Genomic DNA, 21,974 nt, shown 5'->3' with positions numbered 1-21,974 from the left:
CTTCCCAAATTGATCTGCAGATTCAATGCAATTTCAATCAAGATCCAAGCAGATGGGGGCCCTAGTCTACCAAGATGGCAGCATATGATGCTTCAGAGTTCCATGCTCCCAGATTATTTTTTTTAACTTTTTTTATTGTATAATATAAGATTTATACAAAGCAAAGAAAGAAAAGCAATAGTTTTCAAAGCACTATTCAACAAGTATTATACAACAGATCTGAGAGTTTGTCATGGATTACTGCACCATCATCTCAGATTTTTCCTTCTAGTGCTCCAGAACATTGAGGACTAGAAGGAATACTTTTTTTAATCATCACAATAGACTTTTTTAAAAATCTTTTTTTTGTGTGAAAAATAACATATGTACAAAAAAGCAATAAATTTCAAAGCACAGCACAACGATGAGTTGTAGAACAGAGTTCAGAGTTTGGTATGGGTCACAATTCCACAATTTTAGGTTTTTATTTCTACTGCTCTAAGGTGCTGTAGATGAAAATAAATATCTATAATGATTCAGCAATCATACTAGTTTCTTAAACCCTGCCTTCTCTGTATAACTCCAACATCACCTTAGATCTTTCTCCCACTTTTTAGGGATTATGCCTGTTCTAACTTTTTCATGTTGGAAGGACTGGAAGTAATAAGGGGTCAGAAGATGGAACTAGCTGATGCTCTGGAGAAGCTGGGCCCTCTAGGTGTCAGGACTTATCTGGTCCAGGGACCCATCTTGAGGTTGTAGATTTCTGGAAAGTTACCCTGGTGCATTTAACCTTTGTAGAATCTTATGTATTGCCCTAGCTGTTCTTTAGGATTCACTTGAATGATTTTGGTTGGGTTTGGCAAGTTATGATAGGTAGCAATGTCTAACTGGAGTTTGCATTTGAACCCTCTCAGCCACTGATACCTTATTTCTTACACTTCTTTTCCCCCTTTTGGTCAGGATGGCATTGTTGATCCCAAGGTGTCAGGGCCAGACTCATCCCTGGAAGTCATCTTCCATGCCCGCAGGGAAACATTCACCTCTGGATATCATGTGCCGTGTAAGGGGAGGGCAATGATTTCACTTGCAGAGATGGGCTTAGAGAAAGTGAGACCACATCTAAGTAACAAAAGAGGTCCTCCAGAAGTAACTCCTAGGCATTCCTATAGGTAGGCTAAACTTCTCCACTACATACATAAGCTTCACAAGAGTAAGCCTCAAGATTAAGGGCTTGGCCTATTCATTTGGTTGTCCCTAATGTTTGACACAGTATCAGGGGTTTCCCTGGTGGTAAAGCTTAACAGTTTCATATTTTTTCTCCCATCCCTTAAGGAACTTTGTCAATACTTTTTGATCATCTGCTTAACATATCCAGGCATTACATTAAACTATACAGGATCAAAGGCCCTCACTTTGATTCTGGGCTCCCTGTGTTTCAGTTGTTTAAATGAGCTACCTAGGCAGGCTGAGTTAGATTATGTGCTACAGAAAATTTAGGTTCTGGACAAAATAAACCTTTCTTCCTTTGGTCTCAAAGAGCAGGTGAGGTTCTAAAATATACACACTATGTTCAGAATGCTTTTTATTCCAAATCTTTGAAGTGAGGAAGCAAAGCTGACTGAAAAGTTCAACTCATCTGCATTGAGGGCTGTAGAATGGGGCAGCGGTGACTGGATAATCATGGGGATGGCTGGTGGAAAAGATGAGGTGATGGGCTACTTTATATTGTGAAGGAAAAAGCATAAGGACATGGGCATAGGATAACAGAATACTGAACTGAACTGTTTGAGAAATAAGATGGGGGAAATGTAAATTGGCTTAGAGTGCTAACATTTACTGACATCTGAGCAGGGCTGTGTGGAGGTTGGAAGAATGAACTATTTTGCTGTGTGCATAGGCAGTCACACCTCCCTTCAGAGCACAGGGCAGAGCCTGCTAATTCATCAAGTTCTCTTTCTTGATGAATCCACACCCAGAATCTATCATTACAATGACAGCCTATTTGCCCTTTCTGGGCTATCTGAATGGCAACTACTAGATCTGCAAATGAGTCCACCTCCCTCCTGACAGCAGAGCAGATGGCTCCTTCTACCACACTAGGTTCTCAAATAAACCTGCTTTTGTAGCTAGAGGAGGGCTGGCAAACTTTTCTGTAAAGGGACAGATAGTATTTTAGCCTCTGGGGGACACATGACTAAAATCTACTGTTGTAACACAAAAGTAGCTCTAAGATATGGACATGGATGAGTGAGGCTATGGCCAATAAAATGGACTTCAAAATCTGAATTGATTATACATTTTGAGTGCCAAGAAATAATATTCTTTTGATTTTTTCAGCCACTTAAAATGTAAAAATCATTCTTAGCTCACAGGCTGAATGAAAATAAGAAGTGGGATGGATAATTTCTAACACCTGTGCTAGAGTTAGATTTTTCCATTTATTCTTCAACATTGTAAGCATTAACTATAACTGCTCAGGCCTCTGCACTATTACTACATCTATTCAAGTGGTATCATTTTCATTGGTACTCACTCTCTGCCTTCAAGCATTTACTTGGCACTTACTCAAATGCAGGCACTGTGTTAAATTCCTTGGACGCTGAGAAAAAATCAATCATGGACCTATTCTCAAGCTGCTCAAAATATATTATCAGAAAACACACCCACAAATACAGCTAAATGTCTAAGATAGCTGAAGAGTTACTTTCATTAGTTTCCTAGGGCTGCCGTAACTAAATACCACAACATTTGAGAGAGCGGAACTGCCATTCCAGAAATTCTGAGGATACAATCAAGGTGCTGGTAGGATTAGTTCCTCCCAGAAGCTCTGAGGGATCATCTGTCCATCTTCTCTCCTGGCTCTGGTTGCTGCTGGCAATTCTTGGCATTCCTTGGCTTTTATCACTCCAATCTCTGCCTCCACCTTCACATAGCCTTCTTCTCTGTGCATCTCTTTATCTGTTTCCCTTCTCTTCTCTTACAAAGACTTGTCACTGGATTTAGAGCCCACCCTAATCTAGGATGATCTCAAGATCTTTAACTGAATCACATCTATAGAGACCCTTTTTCCAAAGAAGACCATATTTATAGGTTCCAGGTGGATATATCTTTTGTAAGGTCATTAAGGTTACCTATAAGGATATGACCAATGTTATCTCGAAGGCTTCAGGAGTTGACACAAGCTGATCCTTGAAAGATGAGAATGGAGTTCATCATATAGGCCCCAGGGAAGAAAGGGATAGCAGCTCAGGCCAGAACTAGCCCAGCCAGAATTATGGATGTGAGATGCCACATGAAATATCTGTAAATAGGAAGCAGTTAAGCCTGGCTGAGCAATAAGAGTGATGACCAGAGAGATGTGCAAGGATTTGATTGTGAATGGCTGTTAGTGCCATGATCTGGCACTACTGGCTAGAAGTTTTGATAGTAGCTTCTTTGATTTTCTTCCCTAGTTAACCATTTTAATTATATTATGCCTCAGATAAGTCTTCTCATTAAACAAGAAGCAGATATCATTTAAGAAGCTTCACCAATCATGAGATATAGATTTTGTGATTTAGAGTTTATGATCATAAAATAACAGACATATTAGTTTTCTACCACTAGTGAGATCATGGCCTTCAATTTTCATCTAGCAAGTCCCTCTTATACTCACTCTCCTCCCAGTGTGAATGGCTGCTCCTCCACCGACACTCAGCAGCACACTCTGCATCATGCCGCTGTCTGCTCACCGTTAGAACTGAGCGTCAAGCAAGAGTAAGGTTTTCATTCTATTATTACAGCCACACAGGAACAATTCAAGAATAAAATTCAAGTTTATGACAAGATTACTAGTCTTATTGTACTGAGAAGATTTTAAAAATAACAAAAATTATGTACATAGACAAATATGAAGAAAAATACCATTGAGAGACCCAGATCTCTCATAAAAGAAGGGAAAATTATGTAACATGTATATGCATTCCCTGAAAATATATAGGGGGTAGGGGATGGTGTGTGGATTTTTAGAAGCCTAAAAACTAACATCAGTAAATCAAGCCACACTTAGATAAATGAAAGGTAATTTTTATTTTATCATTAACAGCCATTCTTTAAACATGAACATGCATACATAATATTCTACGCACACATCACAGTTTTTAACGTTAGTATTAAAGGTTAAACACACAACATACATCCTTACAAAAAAGGTCAAAATGCAAACTTAAAATTTTAAACAAAAGTCTTAACTAATTTCAGTAAAGTTTGTGTTGGGTACCATTTTGTACAACACAATTTAAACGTTTTTCATTTTGACTGCACATGAAAAAAGCGGCAGTAGAAAATATGGTCAGTGAGGGTTTTTAAATAGCAGAATAGGCAGTTTTGCCATGCAGGAGAAGCAATATTAAATATTAGTTTTCAAAAAAATCCACATTTAAAAATATTTAGTTCAAGTCACAGAATTTTTCTCAGTAAAGACCCCAATGCAATGCATAATTTGCTGCCTTAGATGGCCTGTTTGATAGGACAATATCCCTTCAGGGTGTAACTTTATTATTTGGCACAGAAATGAAGTCTTAAGAACAAGAACAACATGATTTAAAAAGAGGGGAGAGGAAGAGAAGAAAGAAATAAAAAGCAAGAATAAATGAGATAGTAATTGCAATCACTAAAAAAGCTGTGCATTCTCAGTCATTGCAGAATCCTGTCTTCTTTCTACAGCAGGTGCTTATTCCAGAACTGTTACTGCAGCATAGATTTAATTTGCTTGGAGGTAGTCTCATCATTCAAATGTTTTGTTGTGTACTTAAAAGTAAAAAAATGATCAGTTTTAGGGAATTTTTTAAAACCCACTCTATATGGGGTTCTATAATTCTGACAAGATCAGCAATTGGTTAGACAGATCATCTCTCACAAAATTAACCCTTAAATTCCAGTGATAAATCCCAGGCTCTGCACAGCTTATGTTCCCCACCACTTTTATATAGATTATTCAATAGCTGTTCAAGTTATTTAAAAAATGTATTTTCAGAACAGAAAAAGTGAGACATCAAAACTCAAATTTATCTTCAACTTAGAACTACTTTTGAAAATGTTCTGGTTAAATTCTAAAAGTAAACAATTAGCTGTAAATTCTCACTCAGAAGAAAATTATTGTTCTATGCCAAGTGTTCAAGTTTTCTAGCTGCTAGAATGCAATATACCAGAAACAGAATGGCTTTTAAAAGGGGGAATTTAATGAGTTGCTAGTTTACAGTTCTAAGGCTGAGAAAATGTCCCAATTAAAACAAGTCTATAGAAATGTCCAATCTAAGGCATCTATACAGGGAAAGATACCTTGGTTCAAGAAGGCTGATGGAGTTCTCTCTCAAGTGAGAAGGCACATGGCAAACACATTCAGGGCTTCTCTCTCATCTGGAAGGGCATATAGCGAATGAACATGGCATCATCCACTAGCTTTCTCTCCTGGCTTCCTGTTTCATGAAGCTCCTCAGGAGGCATTTTCCTTCTTCATCTCCAAAGGTTGCTGGCTCGTGGACTCTCTGCTTCATGGTGCTGCAGCATTCTCTACTCTCTCTGAGTTTCTCATTCTCCAAAATATTTCCTCTTTTATAGGATTCCAATAAACCAATCAAGACCCACCCAAATGGGTGGAGACATGTCATCACTTAATCCAGTATAACAACCATTCTTGACTAAATCACATCATCCAAGGAAATGATCTCATTACAGTTTCAAACATACAGCATTGAATAGAGATTATTCTACCTTTATGAAATGGGATTTATATTAAAACATGGCTTTTCTTAGGGGCATACTTCCTTTCAAACCAGCACACCAAGGGTCAACAAATACAGCCTGTGGTCCAAATTTGGTCTGCCACCTATCTTTTTTTTTGCATGGGCAGGCACTGGGAATCAAAATGGGTCTCCAGCATGGCAGGTGACAACTCTGCCACTGAGCCACCATTGCACCACCCTGCCATCTATTTTTGTACAGCTGCAAGCTAAGAATAATTTTTACAAGTTTAATGTTTGGAGGAAAAAAATCAACATGAGAATAATATTTTGGGCAATATGAAAACTATGAAATTCTAATTCCACTTTTTAATAAATAAAATTTTATTGGAACACAGCCATGCATATTCATTTATGTATTGTCAAACGTTACTTTCTTGCAACAATAGCAGAGCTGAGTAGCTGCACTAGAGACCATATGATCTACAAAACCTAAAATATTTACCTACTCTCTGGCCCTTATGGAAAAAAATTGCTGACCCTGCTCTATCCATTATTCAAAACACTCAACTATTATAGCCATTAACTGTCACATTCTTAAAATGTTTCAAGTCTCTAAATGCCTTATGTCCAGGCAGTTATATTTTGCTATAAAGAATGCAATTCCAAATTAAGCATCCAAAAAAGAATTACTAAGGATGACTGTCTCATGGTGATTCACAATGGGACTCTCTCAAATAGCAGAAATATAACAAATACATATTTATTAAATACTTATTTGAAGTCTACTACATGCCAGGTGCTGTTCCAGGAGCTGACCACCTAGTGGAGGGAGTGAGATAACATATGAAGGTGAATGTGGGTAAAGACTAGGAGTGAGATGAGGTCAGTGAGAAAGGCAAAGACCAGGTCACATGGAATTCTGCAGGCCATATGAGCAGTTTGGAGATTTTTTAAGTGCCAGTGGAGGATGAGAAGAAGGGGAGTGATGTAATTTTAGTTATGTTTTGGGAAGAGCACTCTGTCTGTTGAGGGAGTACCATAAGGGAGCAGAAGGACCAATTCAGATGCAGTTACAGGGTCCCAAGTGAGAGATGATAAAGGCTTGAACCAGGGTAGCTGATAGAGATGGGTGTTAAATGTTTCAATGTGGGATACATTTTAGAGATAATTCAGACAAAGCTTAATGCCAGATTGGTTGATTTAGTTTATAAGAATATCATTTTAAGCAAAACACACAGAAGGTCTTCCTGTGTTGAAGAAATTAAAACTCAATTCCGTTTAGGTTTATTTATAATCAATTTAAAGATTCAAGAAAGTACTTGTATTTAAGTAAATGTTTCAAGAGGCAAAGAGACAAGTATGTGGTTATTAGGTATGAGATATACTCTCTATATACCTAGAAGTCATTTTACAGACTGTCCTCACATTACTTAATAGAGACCAGAATGCCTGGCATATAACAGATGCACAATAAATATTTGTGAAAGGAAGATGAGAAAGTAGGCAGCCAGGCTAGAAAGAAAAATCCATAAAGAAATATTTACATTAAGTGGTAGGTGATACAGCAAAGACTTAACCTTTCTGTTTTATTTCCTAAGTACAGATATCTGTATGTATATAGCTTCAGAAAATCCTGATGTCATATGAAATAAAAGTTTTCAACATCATTTCTGCCCCCCATCCCTTTTTACAACTAGAGAGTGGAAAGAACCAAGTAATGTGTACAGTAAAATTTCCACTGGCAGAATATTTAATACCACAATGTATTGTGGTATTCAAAGAATTGGGAGTTCTTCCCTCTCTACACAGGACACAAACTCCCTCTCTTGTGGGATGATTATTAGCTTCCAGTAGTGCTCAGATCCTTCCTTCGACAGAGCCAATCTAGAAGCATCTTGAATCCCCACACTCTTTTTTCAAGAAAAGACCAATAATATCTAATGTATGTAAAAGTATTATAAAGATATATGGCATTATTTCCCTCTGTATGACAAAATCAAAGTCCTTTTCCAAGTGCATATCCCTACACATCAAACAAATGACTTTACAACCAAAGAAAAGGCAACTACTATTTGTCTTAATTCTTACATTTAATAAAGGAGGCAATTATCTAGCAGTGGACCTTAATTCCCAGCTCTGGCTCATTCTTTTTCTTTCCCCTATATGATGAAAGGCATTTAGTTTGAAATCTCCATGTGTAAAAGGTAGACATGACTTGCTGCTTTCTCTTAATCACATACTTTAAGTTGGAGGTACTATATAAATACTTATTATGGAAAAGCATTTAAAATGACATATATATACATACATACTCCATATAAATCTTTTGGTCATGAACTGTTGGCTTTGAGGAAAATGATGAAGTACGCAACTGTGAGTTAACTGACTTTTCACTATAGAAGAAATCATTCAGCAAAGGCAAATGTTCCATATTTTAGAGGTGTAAATAACAACACTTGTGTAGCATTTTTGGAGATTTCAAAATGCTTTCTTAACAATCTCTCATGTAATTTAAGCAGTGTTTTTCAGAGCATCAGAATTATCTGCATCACCTATGGTGTTGATGTAAAACTTAGGAGTCAGTGCCCCACCCTAGGCCCAATGTCAAGACTCTGGGAATCTTGGAATTATCCATAAGTATGGATAATTCATACTTATCCAGGGGACTTAAAGCACACTGAAGTTCATTATATTGGTAAACTTAAGACTCAACAGCAGAGCATAAAGTATATGGAATTTCAAGAATGAAGTCATGAATTTGAAAACAGATTCCAACATTTACTAACTGCATAATCTTGAGTCTCTCAAATGCTTAAGGTACCACCACAAGCTACCCACACCCACTGCTCACTCACCTACCTTACAGAGCTGTAGTGAGGAGTATATGAAGCCAAATGAAATTGTCTTGTAAATTTAAATGTTGGCTACTACATATACCCAAGTGAAATGATAAGAACCCAGCACAGAATACACTTACCATGAACAGAAATAGTTCAAGAGTTAGCTGCCTCCCTCAACAAAGTTTTATTTTCTAATTTCCATTATACATACAGAAAGTAAATGTCAGGGGCTCCTGCCTCTATGGTTCTTTTTATCCCTTTCCCTCAAACACAGCTAATTATGTGGGAGGCTTCAACACCATCTTTCACTTATGGTCACTATATTCTTTTGCCTTAATTCTATAGAAAAAGTCAGAGATAGAACTATCCTTAAACTCTGAAGAATAAAAGTATACTCTGGGTTTTTAAATTAAATTTTTAAATGTAGATCAAATAATATTATAACCTCCAAGACTTCAACTACTTCTTAATTAAAAAAATATATTTCCAGTCACTTGCTAGCTTTGGAGAGACCCAAATCATTAAGTAATGGGAAAATCATCTTTTAAGTCAGAGAAAGTATATTACCCATTAAATATCCATGGTCAAGATGTTATAGTGCTGAGATTTTCATTTAAAAATACTCCAACATTTTAAGGAGCTTCAATAATTAAATCAATTATGTCTAAGCTGAGAAAAGACATCAAATGATTGTTTATTTTCATTATAAGAAATGCACAAATATAACAAATCTATATTTGGAACACGAACAGGTATTTATAGCATATGAAGGGAAAAGAGCTGGGAATAAAACTGTTTGTAGTACAGTAACATTTTGTAACAGCATAACTATTATAGAGAGCTATGCCTGTCTGTATGTGTAAGGAAAACATTCTGGAAGGATATATACCAAAATGTCAATAGCGGTTTATCTCAAAATGATGAGAGATGATTTTTTATTTCTTTAAATTTTCCTGTGTTTTCTGAACTTTATTTATAATTAGTATGCATTACTTTACTTAAAAAAATGAACAATAAACAACCCCTGCTTTAAGAAGGACAGAAAGTGAAAGCCAGAATCCGCAGCTAAGAAATGAAGTTGCCACTCTCCCTGCCTTATTTCTCTCTTACATGTACACCCACACACAAATAATACTTCCTTATAAAAGTATTACAGTCAAAACTGGGAGCAAGATTACCAATAAGCAATGAAATGTTCATATTTCTAATCTGAAGATTTACAGTCATATTCTTTATCCTCTTCACATTTTGAAGCAGTTTCCTTACAAATTTTTCTAAACATAAAGATATGTACAAATTCATAGACATCTACTCACCTGAGAGCATTTAGAAGACCTTCTACACTATTAGGAGGCTGGTCCTTAAGAACTTTGATACAACCTTTCATCTAAGGAGAAAAGAAAACAAAAAGATAAAACATCTGTCTTTTTCATACAACATTCATTTTCAAAATAGCAATACTTAACAATAAGCTAGATCCAAAAATGGGAAGTTTTAGGTTGTATATATGTTATCAGAATAAAAATTTAAAAGCTAAAACAAAAAACCTCTTATAACTGTATAACACAAAAGACTGAATGCTAACATAACTTACACAGTTCATAATTATAGTAACATTGTTTCACTAATTGTAACAAAGGGACCATACTAATGTAAAATGTAAAATTCTGTACTTTCTGCATATTTCTGTAAACCTATAAGTGTGCTAATACAAAAATGGTTTTTTTAACCTGGTAGAGGTGGAATGAAAAAAATCACAAGTGTAATTATATTTTATAATCCTTAGAAAAAACAAGGAAAAAAAACCTAAAGCAAAACAAACAAAATAAGCCAAGCACCACAACTATGGAAGTAGTGAGAGATTATATATCAAACATGTTAAAATAATTATTCTTGGGAAAAAACTACCAAATATGTTATTACTTTTACATCGTCAACAAAAACTTTCTGAGAACTTCTGTTGTGCACAGTATTTTTTAAAAAGGAAAAAATATCCCATGCTTGTAAAAAGCTCAAAGTATATCTGCAATAAATGCAGTCTTCAATCAGTCAAGCTGAAGTATCACCCCCACTAGTGAGAAAACCAAGGGCCAGCTAAGGGAAGGCTCCCTGGAAGAGGTGGATTTTAAGTGAAGTTTTAACGAGTCCAGGGAGCATTGCTTGACAAGGAAAGAAAACACTTCTAGACAGAGGAACTCCAAGACAAAAGATTCATCACACAGGAGACAGACAGAACTTTTGCAGGGCTGAAAGGATTCACCAGGGTGCTCAGAGAGGGCCCTGAGGGCCAGGATGATTCACTGGGCACTCAGAGGCCAGGCAACAGGGACTTTTCATAGGTTATTAAAAAAGGGAACAACTCAGTGAGATTGTATTTAAGAAAGCCTAATACTGGTTATTGTTGAAAAGTATGGCATAATAGAAATAACTGGCTTTGGAAGCCAGAGAAATGTAAGTTCAAAACTTCATTCTACCTAGCATTCACTATAATTAAATTTCCTAATTTCCCTAAACTTTATTTTCTTTACTGATAAAGGAGAAATACCACCACCTATCCTTCCTAGACTATTTTCAGAGTTAAATGGAAGAATAAATGTTAAATTCCTGGGGCATAGTAATCAGTAAATGCTAACTCATTTCTCTTCAAATGTGATGAATGTGAGAGGAAAGAATTGCTAGATCCTGAACTAACTGTGACTGAAAAACATTTCTCACAAAAGGTTAGAAAGTTGATGAATTGATATGAGATGATGAGGAGAGAAATGACAAGAGTAGCCAGAAAAATACTGTATTTCTAATATATACTTTTATAGAGACAAGGAAAGTAGAAACCCAGGCCACAGTCACAAATTATTATAAATGGGGGTGGGGTAAGTCAAGTCTTCAACCTCTTCTCATTACATCACACTATGACTTTTTATATAAATTTGGAAATAAATATTTTGTTTGAAATGGCCTTTGGCCAAAGGCATTAAAATGTCCTGTATCTATCTATTTTTATGGCCAAATATGCAATAGGTCTACTTATGAGTGTGAGGTTTCTTCTGCACTCCAAAGATAATACATATTTATCCCTCAACTGTCTGCTCCACTGGTTTATGTGCTACAACAGGACAAGAGACCAAAATCCACCATGAATACAATGCAAAGTACTAACCTGCACTCTGTGAAAGAGTCTATTTTGCCAGCTCTTTAAATAAAAGTTCATGAATTTCCAAAGGAAATTCTTTGGAATTACAAATAACAATTTAACTTACATCAAGTTTTGAAGTTTTGGCAAATGCTTCCACTGGATGTATGTGGTCATAGAGTATTATGACGGCCACCATGACCCGCAAGCAGGACGACACTGTCTCCTCATTTGTGAATCTGCTTCTGTGTTCCCTGGAGGGTAGAAATGTGTGGGTGGATGAGACACTTCACAAAACTCTGTAATGAATAGATTCAACTGACAGGTGATGTTGCAAGCCTTACCTACCTACCCATCAACCTCCAAAAGAGATACTAACATTACAGCCCTTTCTCCACAATGAGATCTCAGAGAGATGACAAAAGGGACAGTTTTCACCCACGTATTCTAGTCTCTGTTTTTAGTACACTGACTTCTTATGCTTGGCTGAGATCAATGTTAGAGAAATCAAATGTTCCTAAGTACAAGTTTGAGACATTATAATTAATATTATAATAATTATTTCTGTGGTTGCTATGTAATATATGTAAATTCATTATTACATGAAGGAATTCAGACCTATGTCAAAAAAAATAAAAACTGAGAACTAATATTAACAGAGAAAGGGAATATGAAGTACAACTGTAGCCTTCTAGCAAAAAAGGGGAAATTCTTTACAGAAAGGGATAAAGAACATTTGATAAGCAAACAGAAGAAGCTGTCAAACTCACCCCCTTCAGCCCCACAAAATCTCCATTCTGATCAATGTACCTTAATCTCACTAGCCTGAGGCACCTGAAAACCAACTGAACCTTATGTCTCACCTGAGTTACAATTATGTTAATTTTATTTATGTAATATGAACATTCACTACCTTGAATACTTAATTTCCACCTTCTAAATATGAAATGCTCAGTACATGTTAAGATATATCAATCATTTTGGGATTATCGCTCAAAGGGTGTCTCGAGCATGATTCTGCACACACTAGCCATGGTGCTCAAACAATCTGTAGTATTTTCTATTGATAAATTTTTATTCTTTAAAAGCATATGCAGAACAAAAAAGTTGAAGTGATAAAAAAGCATTACTTAAATGTAATTTAAAACCTAACATATGAAAAATTAGCTACTTTAAAATCTGGTTACTAAGCCCAATTTTCTAAAAAATCATGTTTCTACCCAGGCATTGTTCTAGACTCTGGGGCTGCATCTATGAGCAAGAGTGACAGCCTCCCCTCTTCCAAGAGGCACTGACCGACATTCTCGCTGGCTGGACAACAACAACAACCAGGCAGACAAGGTTCAGATGTTGTAGAGCCTTGTAAGTCATGGGCATTGGGAAGGCACTGAAAATATTTTAAGCAGGGAAGGAAAAGAACAGGACTTATGTTTTAAGAAGTTCACTTGGCTGCTATAAGGAGAAAAGAATAGTGGGGCAAAAGTGGAGAAAATAAGAACAGTGAGAATAGGAACACAGTAGTCTGGGTCTGAGGGTGGTGGTCCGAACCGGAGAGGGAGCAAGAGAGGGCTATGTTTTCAGACTCAGCACATATTGTTGAGGGAGACCCATCAGATAAGAATGGATATAGGGGGTGAGATGAAAGGAATGTAGGATGATAATCCCTAAATCTGTTGCTTTCACAATGGAACTAACAATTCAGATAGAAAACACCAGACAAAAGGAAAAGAAAATTCAGAGCTTGGTTTGGTCATGAAATCACTGAGTGCCAACTACACATCCACAGAGAGATTGAGATAGGCAGGTGGGTGAGCAAAGGTAGCCCTCAGGGAAGGGCTAGGGCTTCACAAGGGATTCTATCAGCTTTAAAATAGTAATATTTAAAGTCATGGGACTCACTGAGATCATCAGATTTAGTCTTACAGGTTCAAAATAAGCTAGTCTTTCAACTGTGATTAAAAAAAAGTAAATGATGAAAAATCCAATAGCAAAATTAGACCAGTAAAAGTTATTTCATATAAGTTCTACCATTAAAAAGTACTTTAACCCAGAAAATCATTGTCGCAGGCAGCTAGAACAATAGCAATGTGAAAAATAATTTCCTTATAGCAGGCTTACCTCTGATACAAATTTTGTTGTGGCATCACTTAAGGTTTTCAGCAGTGGAGTTGCCTCAGCATAAAACAAAGACATTTGATTTGCCAAGTCATTATTTACTTCATTTTCTCCATCTGCCTGTATGTGAAGAGCACTTGGCATCTGTTCATAACTTATTAAATATGAAAACATTTATAAAAGGACACATTGTGTGTCATCATAATGCTTGTTAACTTAGCCTAATGAGTACTTTTTAAAAATTCTATTTTTAGACCTTCAAGTACATATAACACCTAAATGTTCCTTAAACTAAAAGATTAAAAATTATATTAAGCATTTTTAAAAGACTAATCACTTAAAATATTTGCAATGATATCAAACAACTAAATAAAAATTCGACGGATCTGCCTACTCTATGCAAGAGATTGTGCTAAATGTTCTGGAGGGTAAAAAGATGATTATAACATTGTGTCCTGCTTTATGAACACACAAGTACCCATGCACAGCCATAACATGCTAGAAAAGGATTGCAAGAAAGATTAAGTTAGACTGGAAGAAATTATGAAGGATTCATGGAAGAGAGGCTTTCACAGGTGATAATGAGCAGGTAAACAAGGGATTCTAGCCAGGCAGAAGGAATAGCATATTTTCAAATCACTCAGTAGAATGGAGTGCAGTAGGGATGCAAATGGTGAAAGATGAGGCTGGAAAGGAAGTTTTGGGTCAGATTGTGGAGTGCCTTGGATCTTAGCTTAAATTCTGATTTTTCTTATGTAATGGGGAGTCATTTAGAGTGTTACAGGAAAGAAAAGACAAGTCAATTTTCTAGAGAAAGTTAACTGATGATAGGGGGTACAGTACTCTAAAAAGGAAAAAGAATCACACAGCTATAGAATGACTGCCAAAGAGATTGCGAATGGGGCTCTCACTGATGTAGAATTACTAGGAGATGAGGAAGAGATTTGAAAGATATCTCACTTGACAAATGACTGAATTTACCTCTAATTAAAGAGGGTAAAAAGACTGCATAAAGGTGACTTAATGTTTTTGGCCTTGAGTAAAGGCATCTGATAATCTTAGAGGACTAAGTGTTTTGCTTTTATTTTCTTTTACATGGTAGGTATGACAATGACAGATAGTAAGGTCAACTTCATGCTAGGCACTGGGCTATGCAAAACCAAACTAATGAAAATAACATGCTTCATGGAAGGGAAATCTTTCCTCCTCACCGGCAATCTTAGAGCAACCACTTCATAAAATATTTATTTAAAGGAAAAAGATGCCCCCTCCCCTTTCTTTTAAACCTCTCACGTCACTTATTGTTCCCTCCATAGTTAGAGTATTTCTCAATCTGCTATCTATTTGAGGTTAGAGCTGATCTTTGAAATTTCTCATTTTAAATTTTAGTTACCACAGTGTAGGTCCTTGTATTAGTTAGGGTTCTCTAGAGAAACCGAATCAACAGGGAACACTTGCAAATATAAAATTTATGAAAGTGTCTCACATGACCGTAGGAATGCAGAGTCCAAAATCCACAGGGCAGGCTGCGAATCTGATGACTCCAATGGATGGCCTGGATGAACTCCACAGGAGAGGCTCACCAGCCAAAGCAGGAATGGAACCTGTCTCCTCTGAGCCCTCCTTAAAAGGCTTCCCATGATTGGATTTAGCATCACTAATTGCAGAAGACACTCCCCTTTGGCTGATTACAAATGGAATCAGCTGTGGATGTAGCTGACGTGATCATGACCTAATCCTATGAAATGTCCTCATTGCAACAGACAGGCCAGCGCTTGCCCAATCAGATGAACAGGTACCACAACTTGGCCAAGTTGACACCTGTCCCTAACCATGACAGTCCACCCCTTGTCAACTTGGCACATATATATATATATCACCTTAGACCATACTTAATTTCCAAATGAAAACAAATAAGCACACATTTTTTCTTTTACCTGACACTACTCAACTGTCCTGCATATAACTGGAAACACATTAAATCTCTCCAGAATAGCGTGCAAATCCTTGGGCAGCATTCATTCTTAAACTTGATATCTTACAACTTAAATAGTATAACACAAACAAAACAGCATTACAGTCCTCGTTTCTGTAACTGATCACGTGGTCGAAGTTCATATTTATCACTACCTTCTTCCACTACCCATTCCATGTTCCCTTTCCCCTCAGCAAGCACTTCAGCTGGCCGTGGTTCTTTGCCTGGTGGGGTGACCCAAACCTTCATTCCTGAAGTCTCAGAGCCATTAGTGGTCCTGCCTGGATTGTGTTGTTGCAGTTTTCCATTGATTTTAATCACAGGGCATGGTAGTACTAATAGACGCCCCAGGGGATCTCCTATATTCCAAGAAAACTCTTCTTTACCTCCATTATGTAGTTGCAGTCCTACTTCCTTCTGATAGTCTGGGTCAATTACCCCAGACAATAATGTAATCCCCTTCTTGGTATGTTGATCCAGAGGCATAAGTAGCCCAAAGTGGCCAGGTGGCAATGTTAACTTCCAGTTCAGTGGTATCACTGTTGTTTCTCCTGGAGAAAGCACACCCCGTTTTGGAACTAAAACCTGTAGACCAGCAGAACTCAGGGTAGCAGGGACAGGAAGCAAAAATTTTCCCAGTGGATCACTAGGAGTAATAGTGAGTGGCACCACACACATTTCCACCCCTTGGTTCCTGGACCCATGGATCCTGGCTATGGGAGAAACAGCACCATACAGCGGACGCTGATTCAGAGCATACACAGCTTCCTGGAGAACATTACCCCAGCCTTTCAAGTTTTTGCCACCTAGTTGGCACCGTAATTGAGTTTTCAAAAGGCCATTCCACCGTTCTATCAATCCAGCATCTTCTGGATGATGGGGAACATGGTAAGACCAGAGAATTCCATGAGCATGTGCCCATTCCCACACTTCATTTGCTGTGAAGTGTGTTCCTTGATCCGAAGCAATGCTATGTGGAATACCATGACGATGGATAAGGCATTCTGTAAGCCCACGGATAGTAGTTTTGGCAGAAGCATTGCGTGCAGGGAAAACAAACCCATATCCAGAGTATGTGTCTATTCCAGTTAGAACAAATCACTGCCCCTTCCATGAAGGGAGTGGCCCAATGTAATCAACCTGCCACCATGTAGCTGGCTGGTCACCTCGGGGAATGGTGCCATATCAGGGGCTGAGTGTGGGTCTCTGCTGCTGGCAGATTGGGCACTCAGCAGTGGCTGTAGCCAGGTCAGCCTTGGTGAGTGGAAGTCCATGTTGCTGAGCCCATGCATAACCTCCATCCCTACCACCATGACCACTTTGTTCATGAGCCCATTGGGCAATAACAGGAGTTGCTGGGGAAACAGGCTGACTGTTATCCATAGGACGGGTCATCTTATCCACTTGATTATTAAAATCTTCCTCTGCTGAAGTCACCCTCTGGTGTGCATTCACATGGCACACAAATATCTTCATGTTTTTAGCCCACTCAGAAAGGTCTATCCACATACTTCTTCCCCAGACCTCTTTGTCACCAATTTTCCAATTATGGTCTTTCCAAGTCCCTGACCATCCAGCCAAACCATTAGCAACAGCCCATGAGTCAGTATACAAACGCACCTCTGGCCAGTTTTCCTTCCAAGCAAAATGAACAACCAGGTGCACTGCTCGAAGTTCTGCCCACTGGGAGGATTTCCCCTCACCACTGTCCTTCAAGGACACCCCAGAAAGGGGTTGTAATGCTGCAGCTGTCCACTTTCGGGTGGTACCTGCATATCGTGCTGAACCATCTGTAAACCAGGCCCGAGTTTTCTCTTCCTCAGTCAATTCACTGTAAGGAACACCCCAAGAGGCCATAGCTCTGGTCTGGGAAAGAAAAGGTAATGTGGCAGCAGGAGTGGAAACCATGGGCATCTGTGCCACTTCTTCATGTAACTTACTTGTGCCTTCAGGACCTGCTCTGGCTCTATCTCGTATATACCATTTCCACTTTACAATAGAGTGCTGCTGTGCATGCCCAACTTTATGGCTTGGTGGGTCAGACAACACCCAACTCATGATAGGCAACTCAGGTCTCATGGTAACTTGGTGGCCCATGGTTAAGCGTTCAGTCTCTACTAAGGCCCAGTAGCAGGCCAAAAGCTGTTTCTCAAAAGGAGAGTAGTTATCTGCAGCAGATGGTAAGGCTTTGCTCCAAAATCCTAAGGGTCTGCGTTGTGATTCTCCTACAGGGGCCTGCCAAAGGCTCCAGACAGCATCTCTATTTGCCACTGACACTTCCAGCACCATTGGATCTGCTGGATCATATGGCCCAAGTGGCAGAGCAGCTTGCACAGCAGCCTGGACCTGTCGCAGAGCCTCCTCTTGTTCAGGTCCCCACTCAAAATTAGCAGCTTTTCTGGTCACTCGATAAATGGGCCGGAGTAGCACACCCAAATGAGGAATATGTTGTCGCCAAAATCCAAAAAGACCAACTAGGCATTGTGCCTCTTTTTTGGTTGTGGGAGGGGCCAGATGCAGCAATTTATCCTTCACCTTAGAAGGGATATCTCGACATGCCCCACACCACTGGACACCTAAAAATTTTACTGAGGTGGAAGGCCCCTGTATTTTTGTTGGATTTATCTCCCATCCTCTGACACACAAATGCCTTACCAGTAAATCTAGAGTAGTTGCTACTTCTTGCTCACTAGGTCCAATCAACATGATATCATCAATATAACCAGTGTGATGTCTTGTGGGAGGGAGAAACGATCAAGGTCTCTGCGAACAAGATTATGACATAGGGCTGGAGAGTTGATATACCCCTGAGGTAGGACAGTGAAAGTATATTGCTGACCTTGCCAGCTGAAAGCAAACTGTTTCTGGTGGTCCTTACTAATAGCTATTGAGAAAAAAGCATTTGCCAGATCAATAGCTGCATACCAGGTACCAGGGGATGTACTGATTTGCTCAAGCAATGATACTACATCTGGAACAGCAGCTGCAATTGGAGTTACTACCTGGTTGAGTTTACGATAATCCACTGTCATTCTCCAAGACCCATCTGTTTTCTGCACAGGCCAAATAGGAGAGTTGAACGGGGATGTGGTGGGAATCACCACCCCTGCATCTTTCAAGTCCTTAAGAGTGGCAGTAATCCCTGCAATCCCTCCAGGAATACGGTATTGCTTTTGATTTACTATTTTGCTTGGTAGGGGCAGTTCCAGTGGCTTCCACTTGGCCTTTCCCACCATAATAGCCCTCACTGCACGAGTCAGAGAACCAACGTGGGGATTCTGCCAGTTGCTCAGTATGTCTATGCCAATTATACATTCCGGAACTGGGGAAATAACTACAGGATGGGTCCTGGGGCCCACTGGACCCACTGTGAGACGGACCTGAGCTAAAACTCCATTGATCACCTGGCCTCCATAAGCCCCCACTCTGACTGGTGGTCCAGAGTGATGTTTTGGGTTCCCTGGAATTAATGTCACTTCTGAACCAGTGTCTAATAATCCCCGAAATATCTGATCATTTCCTTTTCCCCAATGCACAGTTACCCTGGTAAAAGGCCGTCGGTCTCCTTGGGGAAGACTTAGAGGAAGGTTAACAGTATAAATCTGTGGCAGTGTAGCAGGTTTCTCCCCCATAGGGACCTGGCCTCCCCTTCATTCAAGGGCCTCAGGGTCTGTAAACTGTTTCAAGTCTGGAAATTGGTTAAGGGGCCGGGACTCTGTGTTTTTGTAATTCAGGTTAGACTTCTGTTCCCTTGACCTAGAGCTCTTTTGTTTATACAGCTCCAACAAGGATTTAGTAGACTGCCCTTCTATTGTATTTCTAGGCACCCCATGATTTACTAGCCAATGCCACAAATCTCTGCGTGTCATATAATTTTGATGCCTCCTTTGAGTTTGTTGTCTATTATAATACCCACGTCTACCCTTTCTTTGGTGATTAAGTGCTGCCACCTGGCTTCTGCCAACTCGGGATCCTGTCATCCCCATTGTGTTTAAGGATTCCAGCTCAGTGACAGCAGTTCCTACAGTAATATCTGACCTACAGAGAAGTGCAACCACAGAGCTCTTGAGGGATGATGGTGCTAGTCTCACAAATTTATTTCTCACTGTTCTGGTAAAAGGTGCATCCTCTGGACATTCCTGGGGTGTAAGAGCAGGCTTTGCATGATAAATCCACTCTAACATCCCAATCTCTCTAAGCCTCTGGATCCCCTCATCTACATTATACCAGGGCAGTTCTGGCATTTCAACCTCAGGTAATGTTGGCCACCTTTTGATCCATGTTTCAACCAACCACCCAAACAAGCTGTTAACACCTTTTCTAACTGCTCTAGCTATAACATTGAATGCAGAATCTCTGCTTAGTGGGCCCATATCAATAAATTCAGCCTGATCCAGCCTTATATTCCTCCCACCATTATCCCACACTCTTAAAATCCATTGCCACACATATTCCCCTGATTTCTGTCTATATAAATTGGAAAACTCACACAGTTCTTTTGGAGTATAACGTACGTCCTCATGTGTGATACTTTGTACCTCACCTTTAGGGGCCTGTTGGGACTTTAGTCTAGTTATAGGTCTAGAAGAAATGAGGGGTGGCGGGGGTGGGTCATGAAAAGAATTAGAAATATCTTCCAAGCCATTTGCTTCAGGACTTTCATTTGCAGTTTCATCTGGTGAAACAGGATTAATAACTCTAGGGCTAATCCCTTCAGGAGGAGGTTGGGTGGCCAATTCCTCAAGGCAGGCTGGAGGTGGGGCGGCTATGTCCTCAGGGCAGACTATTACAGGGTTATCTAAAGAAGACTCAGCATGGTCTAGGGTTTCAACCTCACCCCCAACATCATTATCAATCCATATGTCACCATCCCATTTTTCAGGGTCCCACTCCTTTCCAATCAATGCCCTCACTTTAACGGCAGACACCATGCAAGACTGAGATTTCAGTTTACGTTGTAAAGTTGCTACTCTAACAATAAGATTCTGAGTCTGAATTTCAGAGATCTCAATTTTATTTCCTGTAGGAAATAAAATTTTCCTTCAGGATACTCATAGAAACCTCTACATCTTTCAGACGGCACTTAAGCTTCTTGTTTGAAGCCTTAAGCCCATCCCTTTCACCCTTTAATGTAGACAGTGTATCTAACAACAACCAACCAACATCTCTATAACTCTTATTTCTACAAAACTCTGTAAAGGTGTCAAAAACATTATCCCCCAGAGTCTGGCTTCGTACAAGTGAAGCATTAGGAGAATCGAATGATGATATTTTGACTATCTCCTTTGCCAACTCAGTCCATGGATTGGGAGTGTCATTCTGATTACGGGAATCAGAGTCCTTAGTGTCTCTGAGCCCAGTCAGAGTAGAAAACCATTCATAAAAACCCATTTTTAAGATTCTGTTCCTTAAGAACCACTCCTGGTACCAAGATGTATTAGTTAGGGTTCTCTAGAGAAACAGAATCAACAAGGAACACTTGCAAATATAAAATTTATGAAAGTGTCTCACATGACCGTAGGAATGCAGAGTCCAAAATCCACAGGGCAGGCTGCGAATCCGATGACTCCAATGGATGGCCTGGATGAACTCCACAGGAGAGGCTCACCAGCCAAAGCAGGAATGGAACCTGTCTCCTCTGAGTCCTCCTTAAAAGGCTTCCCATGATTGGATTTAGCATCACTAATTGCAGAAGACACTCCCCTTTGGCTGATTACAAATGGAATCAGCTGTGGATGTAGCTGACGTGATCATGACCTAATCCTATGAAATGTCCTCATTGCAACAGACAGGCCAGCGCTTGCCCAATCAGATGAACAGGTACCACAACTTGGCCAAGTTGACACCTGTCCCTAACCATGACAGTCCTCAAAATACCTAGAGAAAAAGATAATATTTTGTTATATTTAAGGTTTTACTTAATGGTACTTAACTCTGTGGAAGTAGAAAAAGGTATTAAACACTTTGAGAAGAGGAATCAAGAGGTTTAAACTCCTAAAGATCCCAGAAGAGGCTATACTAGTTATGGAATATGCATGAAATAATTTTCTCCAACAGCCATATAAAGTTCAGATGTGTAAAAAAGCTATGACCTCTCATTCACCTCTTACTAATACTAGTATTTCTCCTACCCCAGGTCAATTTGCCCTTCAGACTTATTGTTCTAAGAATATAGGGACAAGTTACCCATACCCAATTATTCATAAAAA

The 21,974-nt window shown here is 39.0% G+C and overlaps 1 pseudogene; it reads right to left on the bottom strand.

Annotated features, from left to right (window-relative positions):
* Positions 1 to 4,707: 4,707 nt before the first annotated feature.
* The window catches only part of LOC143656766 (CYFIP-related Rac1 interactor B-like), a 39,737-nt pseudogene continuing 22,470 nt past the window's right edge, over positions 4,708 to 21,974 (bottom strand).

The sequence above is a fragment of the Tamandua tetradactyla genome, chromosome 15, assembly GCF_023851605.1.
Source record: "Tamandua tetradactyla isolate mTamTet1 chromosome 15, mTamTet1.pri, whole genome shotgun sequence".
NCBI classification, from domain to species: domain Eukaryota; kingdom Metazoa; phylum Chordata; class Mammalia; order Pilosa; family Myrmecophagidae; genus Tamandua; species Tamandua tetradactyla.
Note: the sequence above shows the minus strand (reverse complement) of the source record. Positions and strands in the feature narration are given on the sequence as shown.